At 44.8% G+C, this 7,990-nt stretch overlaps 1 pseudogene; it reads left to right on the top strand.

Moving 5' to 3' along the window:
* Positions 1-1,005: 1,005 nt before the first annotated feature.
* Positions 1,006-2,237, top strand: LOC147451546 (uncharacterized; annotated as a pseudogene).
* The last annotated feature ends 5,753 nt before the right edge of the window (positions 2,238-7,990 follow it).

Below are 7,990 nucleotides of genomic sequence, written 5' to 3'. Positions count from 1 at the left end.
AACTTGGTCTCACCTATATATTTGTATCTTGTCCTCAATATGAATCCGTCTTTGGGAGCGTATATGGTGTGTCTCTTGTCTCGTCTCTCTCTCTCTCTTTCTCTCTACATCTCAAGAGCCATGTCATGGGGTGGGTGATCCACATAGGCAACTTTCCACGATGGCATGCCATGTGGCATTCCACATCATCAAGGTCAAAGATTTGACCTTGCCACCTTGCATGACACATCATCCAAGTGGTCCACCATGCATGCCATCTCATTCTTGAGGCTCAATCCACCTCACCATGATTGCCACCTCATCCTCCATGTAAGCTGGCACCTTGCATTTGAGCTCAAGTGGACTACCTAGTCACTTGCCACGTAAGTTGCCACCTTGCATGGGAGCTTACGTGGATTGCCAACTCAATGCCACGTAGATTTCCACTTTGCATGCCACCTCACATAGGGTGCCAACTCACAATCCACATGAGCTGCCACTATGAAAATCTCCAATTGTTAATCGCACTGTTTTACCGCATTTTGTAGAGAGGTGTAAATTCAATGAGAGAAACAAGAGAGAGGAGGGCGGGTTTTTTTTTGTGTTTAAAGTATTACCGCGACTGTATCCGCTATTATTACCGATGTTATTACCATGCTCATTACCGTCGTTATACGCTGCCCAAATTTAACGCCTAAACTTTCAAATTTTGGATTAACTCCCCCCTCCCCCCGCCCCTTCAAATTTTGGTGTTTCCCTCCTCTCAATAAAAATTAAAGAGTATTGGGTATATGCATGCTAAGGTGGTACACTAGCTACTTGATTTTTGGGGGCTAGCCACTTCATGTTTCTACCTAAGTTTGTAAGTGGTGGAGGTCACTCGTAGTACTAAATTTGAGAACATGGGGGTGTTTTTTTTTTCAATATATACATATTAGTGTCTTTTTTTAAAAAGTGAGTTTGAGTGGCTTGGGCCCCTTTGTAACAACCGCAAGCAGGGGAATTATGACGCGTAGAGCTGGGGGCATGGAACTACTGTCGCGCACCAAACGGGCTCAGTCCTCTCCACAGCACGTTAAGGAGCAGGTGGGGGAAGAAAGGAAGGCACACATGCACAAGTCTCAGGAGAAAGAATCCAGGCAGAAGGAGAGCAAGCCGGTGAGGAAGACACCACCCAGGCACGTCGTGCATGCTTCTCCAAACAAAAGAGCTGCATCCTCTACTTATGAGGGGGAGGACCATGACAGACACAGGGTGAAGAAGAGAAGGCCAAATCCTGCTCATGCAACACCTACTGTAGAGGAGAGGCAAGCTCGTCGTTCCCAAACAGACCAAAACATCGGAACCCCCGCTTCTCCTACACCGATGTCTAGGTGGCAGCCTCTTCATGTCAACTTTGAGAGGAGAGCTAGTTTTGCATGATAAAAGTAGAGGCCCATGAGGTGTACAAGCTTAATTGTGTTGGACAAGATCCTAGGCTCCTCAATGAGGAGGATTTTTCAGATGAAGACTGGCTGCAAGTGTTTACTAAGGTGCCAAAGAGAGGCAGCAAAGTCAAATGCAGGTTTGTTAAGAAGGAATCCTGGAGCAAATTCTACTCCATGTTCACTTCGATGTACCAGGAGTCTCCTGGGAACTATGGTATGGAGGTAACAAAGGCATTTGCCAGGGGTTTCCTCTATGAACATTTGAGAGGGGCTGTGAATTGGGCAGCTTTTGCTGAGAGCATTGTAGCCAATATGGAATCTAGCAAGCTGCAGCTGAAGAAACAGAGATGGGCAGCGTTCCACTCCGCAAGTGCACCGCAGAGCTTGCGGCGCATGACCATGGTTACGAATGTAGATGATGGGGATGCCAGCAGGGGTTTTGGCTTGCACAATGCGGCCAAATTTTCAAGGCTTGGAAATTTGTCTCTTCGTGAACTTGATGATGTTGGAATGACTGTGGCATTCAGCCAAGCAAAGGCATTAACACAGTACCATGAAGCGTGTAAAAGACGAGATGCCATGCAGGCAAATGTGCATTGAAATGAGGGGGCAATGTCAATCATTAACAGTGTGACAATGCAGCTTGCTAAAGCCAAACATCAATTGGGGGAGCTGCGATCATCTACGACGGACAGTGCTGATGTGGAAAGGGAGAAGGAACGGGTCTTCAAGCTCGAAATGACACTAGAGACCTTGCAAGCTGAGGTGGAGGATGATGAATATAGTGCAGAGTTACTTGAGATTACTAGGGAAATTGAGATGAATGAATAAATTCTCCCCATACTGAATGATCGTGCCGATTTTGTAAACGCCATGCAGCGCAGGAAAAGCCCGGTTCATTTGCAGGTTCCACCCCCCAAAGTGCCATCACCTAATGCTGAGATATCACAGGTGCCTAATAGCTACAGTGCATGTGGACTGCTCATGTACGACAAAGAGGCATTGGGGATATTCATACTCCCCTGCATACATGCTTACCACATGTATTGTTTTGCCAACCTTGCTGGAAGAGAGGGAAAATGCTTGGCTGCAAGTTGTGGTCATCTCATCCCAGATAATATCAAGGAATTAATGTTTTTAGACAGCGAGGGCAACACATCTCGTGGATGCTTAAAGTTTTGCAAGCAGGTCATTTTGCTCATTTACATATGGTATCTGTGAATGTGGTTGAGAATGTGCATTGTTATTACCATCTTCCTAGGTAACATATGGGTAGGCACCTAACATAGAGGTAGTTGTGTTTGTGGTAGAATTAGTCTACTACCAGTACAACTTCAGGCATGTGCATACTTGTAGGTGTCATATGAGCATGATCTCAAAGGTGGCTACCTATAATTGCATCTCCACAAGTACTAGCTTCCAAAGTGGTGCTTATTGGGCAGACATCTAATAGTGTGACATGAAGGGTAGCCACCTTGTTAGACAACAGCTATGGTGCCTATTTCTTAATGGCTGGAAGTTTCCCTCCAAGAGAACTGTGGTACCTTTTGTACATGTGGTAGCAATGTGGTTGGCTACGTGGTACCATGTATAGGTGTTCTAGACTAGATATTAGCTAGGTAGGTCTTAGCTGGCAAGGTGGCAGCTGGCTGGGTGGTAGATGGCTAGCTGCTGACTAGCTACCACTAGCTACTCAGAGCTAGCTAGTGACTAGCTATTGCAGAGTGGTGGCTACCTGGTCAGCACTACCTAGTCACAGTCAGCCACCCTTCAACACTACCTAGTCACAAATGATGACTTGCTAGCTGGTTGGGTAGTATGTGGCTAGGTGGCTAGTGACTATGTGGTAGCTTCTACAAAGGTGGTAATACCTATGGTAGGTGGTGGTCCACCCCACACACGTCAAACCTGCCTAGTCACAAGTGTTGACTTGGTTGCTAGCTGGATAGTAGGTGGCTAGCTGGCTAGTAGCTTATGTGCTAACTACTCCAAAGGTGGTAGCTATGGTAGGGGGTGACTACCACTTTATTGCCATGATCATGTGTCTTACATTCAACCTTTAGGTACCAATGTTGTACTGGCTAAATTGTAGCTACTATGGTTTGAGCCACCCAGCACAGTGTTGTTACCCACTAGTATTGTGGTAGCTACCTTTTTCATGCAATGGTATCTAGCATGGTGGGACATAATCTTTAAGGTTATATCCATTGATGGTTAGCTTTTCATAACCTAAATTGCCTAATGCTTGTGCAGAATCTACCTCCGAGAAAAAAAGTGAGGCGTAGGTCCTTTCAACCAAATTAGATGACAATTTTGGTAACCCTCTCTTCGGAGACATTCGTACAATATTTGTATGGTTTTTTCAATAAATGTTGCCTAAGCTTCCTATCTATTGATCATATGCTAAAAAGGGTGATCTAAACACCGACGTGATCTCCAAAGAGGTCAAAGTGGCTGCTACGATCAGTGTTCTCTCCAATAAGAAAGAGAGACATTGCAATCTAGAAGGTAACAACAGTTCCTTGGGTCCTTCGAAGCACTTGTTTAGTACAAAGTTTACTCATCATCCTTTTTTACAATGCATCTAGAGTTTATTTTTTAGATGTTTCAGAAATAGATGTACTTGATATAGAGGAAACCCAATTAATGGATGGTGATGTGCTCCCCATTGCGCATGAAATACTTGTAGAATTGCCACTTGTCAGGGAAGAAGTGGAGCTCTTCAAGATCTATATCCTAGTAAACCCTTGACATCCATACCGGTGAACCAAGAGAAATATCCCTCAAAAAGCCCTAATATTGCAGAGTCTTTTGTAGCGGCAAGAAGTGCAAAAAAACACAAAGGGACTTCAGGTATAACTAGGTAGTCTCTGAGATGTTTGCATCTGTATGGCTTGATTAGGGTGTTTGTTAATAGTTAATGCTCCTGAAGGGGGGGGCAAGGGGAGACCAGAGTGAAAGGTTGGATGTAGCCAAAGGGTCAGAGTGTGCTAAAGAGAAGGATTTTGTGGTTGTGGATGGGGACACCGGTGCAGTAATCGGAGCAAACCTCAAAAAAGGTGTTGCAAACACACGGGAAAAAAGATGCCTGGCTTAGACTCTACCTAGTGTCCATGAGTGATGCTTTATAGCCAACCCTTCTATGAGCCTTTTTGGTTGTACCATCCTTTTTATATCAAACAACTATCCTTCTTTGTACTGCAATCCTTTCGTAATGTAACAATAGAACGTTTGGATCAACCTGGAGTTCCTCTTTCATTGTCAAAGTGTTTTTTTATGTGACTTGTGATGTGGTGCATGTGTCTTTTGATGCCTTGTCCATTGAGGTGAGATCCATTTTCTCTAAAAGAAAATTAATATTGCAACTTTCAGACTCTTGCGTTTTATTTTTTTAGAGGAACTCAAACCCTTGGGCTACAATAGGTGGAAATGGGTAATGCCCCAAGGATTGGAAGGGGTTTTGAAGATCTTGTCTACTTTATGACGCACAAGTTTTGCCAACACAGCAAAAACACCAAAGGAGCTGCTCCAGTGATACAATCTTTGGATATTTTTCTTGGCAAGGAAGGCACTGACATGAAGAGTGGTACAATGTCTGATGATGAATCACATGATCCTATTGTCGGGGCATCCACGCATGTGCACCCAGCGGCCCCTCCAGACTTTGTCCCTGTCGGTGATGCTTAGAAAGATTCTCCTCTGGGGCAAGATGTGCAGCCAGAGCCTCCGAAAGAAGTGCATTCGCCAGAGTTACAACAAGATGTAAGTTTGCATTTTTTTGGCCATAAATCTCTCGTACGAACTCAGATCTGTGCAACCCAGGACTCTTTTCTGGGGTTTTGGCATGGTCCGGAGGCAATGGCAATGTGTATTTGACATGATTCTGATCACAAAAATTTTTGCAACAGCTGTGTATTTTGAGTTTTTCACAGGTACATGTTTCAGAGCTTAAATTAGGGCTTCAGATCAAGGTGATGGAGAGCTGAATCTTCAACCAATTTAGGGTGGATGTATGCATGTGTGGACAGCCACACATTCTTGGCCGTTGAGTACGAGTTTGATGTACTTTTGGAATTACGGGAGTTGCTCCAAGTTGGGTGCATACATTTTGGGCTGAAGATACAATTGCAGCAGATGTAAAGCATGTTGTTTGAGAGTTTATGGTAGATTTAGGCAAAGAATCAAGGAGACGTTTACACACCATTGAAGTGGTCTCTTGAGAGACACGGCTTTTTGGGAGCACACATGTGGAGCTTCTTTCACAAGCTTTCGCTACAGTGTGAGTGGTTGTTCCAACAACATCACACATTACACCTTCAAGCTTCATATATGCTTGTGAGCTCTTTTTGAGAGCACTTTCTCCCCGCATGAAGCTTGTCAGCAGATTGCTTGCATCTCTTCGCGCCTTTTTGTGTGCAGGTCCTGTGGCATCGATAAAGACTGTTCTTGATTCTCATGTACATTGAGTTGCGGACACTGCCTATGTACCTCGTTTGTGGAGCCATATCGTCTTGATTTCTGGCAATTAGTCTTATTTGGAGTCTGTTGATCCTTTGGAGGGCCCTACGTGAGGTTTTATTGAGCTGGGGTATTCTCGGATGTATGAGATACCTTCGATGATATAGATAGCTGCAAAACCCCAATTCGTAGCCTTGCTAGAGAATATGAATGCAATGGGATATAGGTGCTTTTGACGCCGAGTTGGTTGTCGTTGATACAGTGAATGTCAATTGATGCCATATTTATGTAAATTATTCTTTGAGAGAAATTTTTAATTAATTATGCGTTGATTTTGCATCGGTTTGGGCTAAGATTTTGTTCCCCATACAGAGGAGAATCTCTCTCTCTCTCTCAAAGAGGGGTGGGTTGACATAGTTAGGAAGAACATGAAGAAAGAGGCAAGAGAAGAAGCCCAAAAAGATGTGGTCCTCATCATCCACACAATGATTGAGGAACAAAAGATGCAACAAGCTCGCCGCCTCAATGTACGGGTGACCAGCATCAAAGAAGAGACGATATCAATGCCCGACATGATGCAAAATCTTTATGCAAGAAGCTTGGATACAAGCAAGGAGACCTACCCTTCTCCAAAGCATGGTGGGTGGACAAAGATCCAAAGAAAAGAGCACTCATCCTTCAATTTTCCATTGAGGAGTTTTGCACCTCTTTCATAAAAAAGAGGGTCATTTTGAGAGGATTAGAGGGTCCCCCTATTTATCTTGATGACAACCTCATGAATCTGCAACAAGACCACTGTAGCGCATGCATGCCTAGAGTCCATCAAGCTTGCAAGGAGGGAAAGAAAGCAATGTATCGAGATGGTAGGGTCATCATTGATGGCAAGACCATCGGATAGGGACTCACAGCTTGTGGGACACATGAGGAGATCCATGTCGCGGTTTGGAATTGCAATGGAGTGGACCCATCAAGAGAGACTTGAGAAGGTGATGAGTGGACGAGACATGACAAAGACACATGAGAGTCCAGAGCGAAGTCTACTTGGATCCACGGCTTTCATTGGGAGTCGTCACACCGAGGTAGAACCATACAGAGGGGGGTGGGGTTTTTTTAAATAGGCACGTAGTGTAAATATAGTATGTAAATTGAGGTATTATTAATAACCTCTTGAACGAACGTGATATAGGAAGCTTTTGATAAGTGACCGCCCCGGGGAACCGGTTAGCATACAACACGAGGATCAAGAGGGGTGGCTATACTTTTCAGATAAGGACTCCAGAAGAGGATACAGATTCTCACGTGACCCAGAGGCCCGCTATATTTGGATTCGTTTTGAGCTATCAGGGGATAAGATCGTCTATATTATCATCGTCTGCTACTTTGCTCCCTAACACTCCAGATTTGCCACTACAGAGACACAGAGGGATGGGGATGAGAGACCATCACCATATACATGCTTTTCAAAAGAGATTATTTAGTACTCTGCACTAGGAGAAGTCTTTCTCATGGGAGACTTCATTGCTAGGACATGCAGTGACCAGTGTGAGATTTATGACATAGAGGACCCAGGCCATCCACAAGGAGGTCACCACCAGAGGCTCAACAGACACAACTCGCATCATAGAGTATGGTCACCATTTGCTCAGATTAGTCTCTCAGCACCGACTCATTATTTACAATAGGATGGCATAGTGGCCCACCTTGAGGGGACTAACATGCATACCACATGGAGTTGCATATGGGGGAGGGAGCACTGTGGAGTACATCATCGAATTCAGAGAGGCCACCCATCTACTTAGATCCTTCACCATCCCACCCATACCTATTGGACCTAACCACACATATCTCGCACTCTCCTTCACTGGAGACACCACATCCTCTATATCCACCACATGCACCCCTATACTCGACAGAGGTCGAGAAGGGACTCCTTTTGCTCCACCACTCCACACCACTACCCATACTCACCACCAAGATCACATCAGTTCTTCAGACATCAACGATCAGCTCTTTCCCACACACCACTCACACTGGATACACCCTACCCCAAGGACCCGACCACAAAATCGTTGGTATGATGATGAGTGTAGAAATCTCTATTGTAGATTGCGAGCACATCGGGCCCT

This window comes from Adiantum capillus-veneris, chromosome 8, assembly GCF_014529385.1.
Source record: "Adiantum capillus-veneris isolate H3 chromosome 8, ASM1452938v2, whole genome shotgun sequence".
NCBI classification, from domain to species: domain Eukaryota; kingdom Viridiplantae; phylum Streptophyta; class Polypodiopsida; order Polypodiales; family Pteridaceae; genus Adiantum; species Adiantum capillus-veneris.
This window is presented reverse-complemented; position numbering and strand designations above follow the sequence as displayed.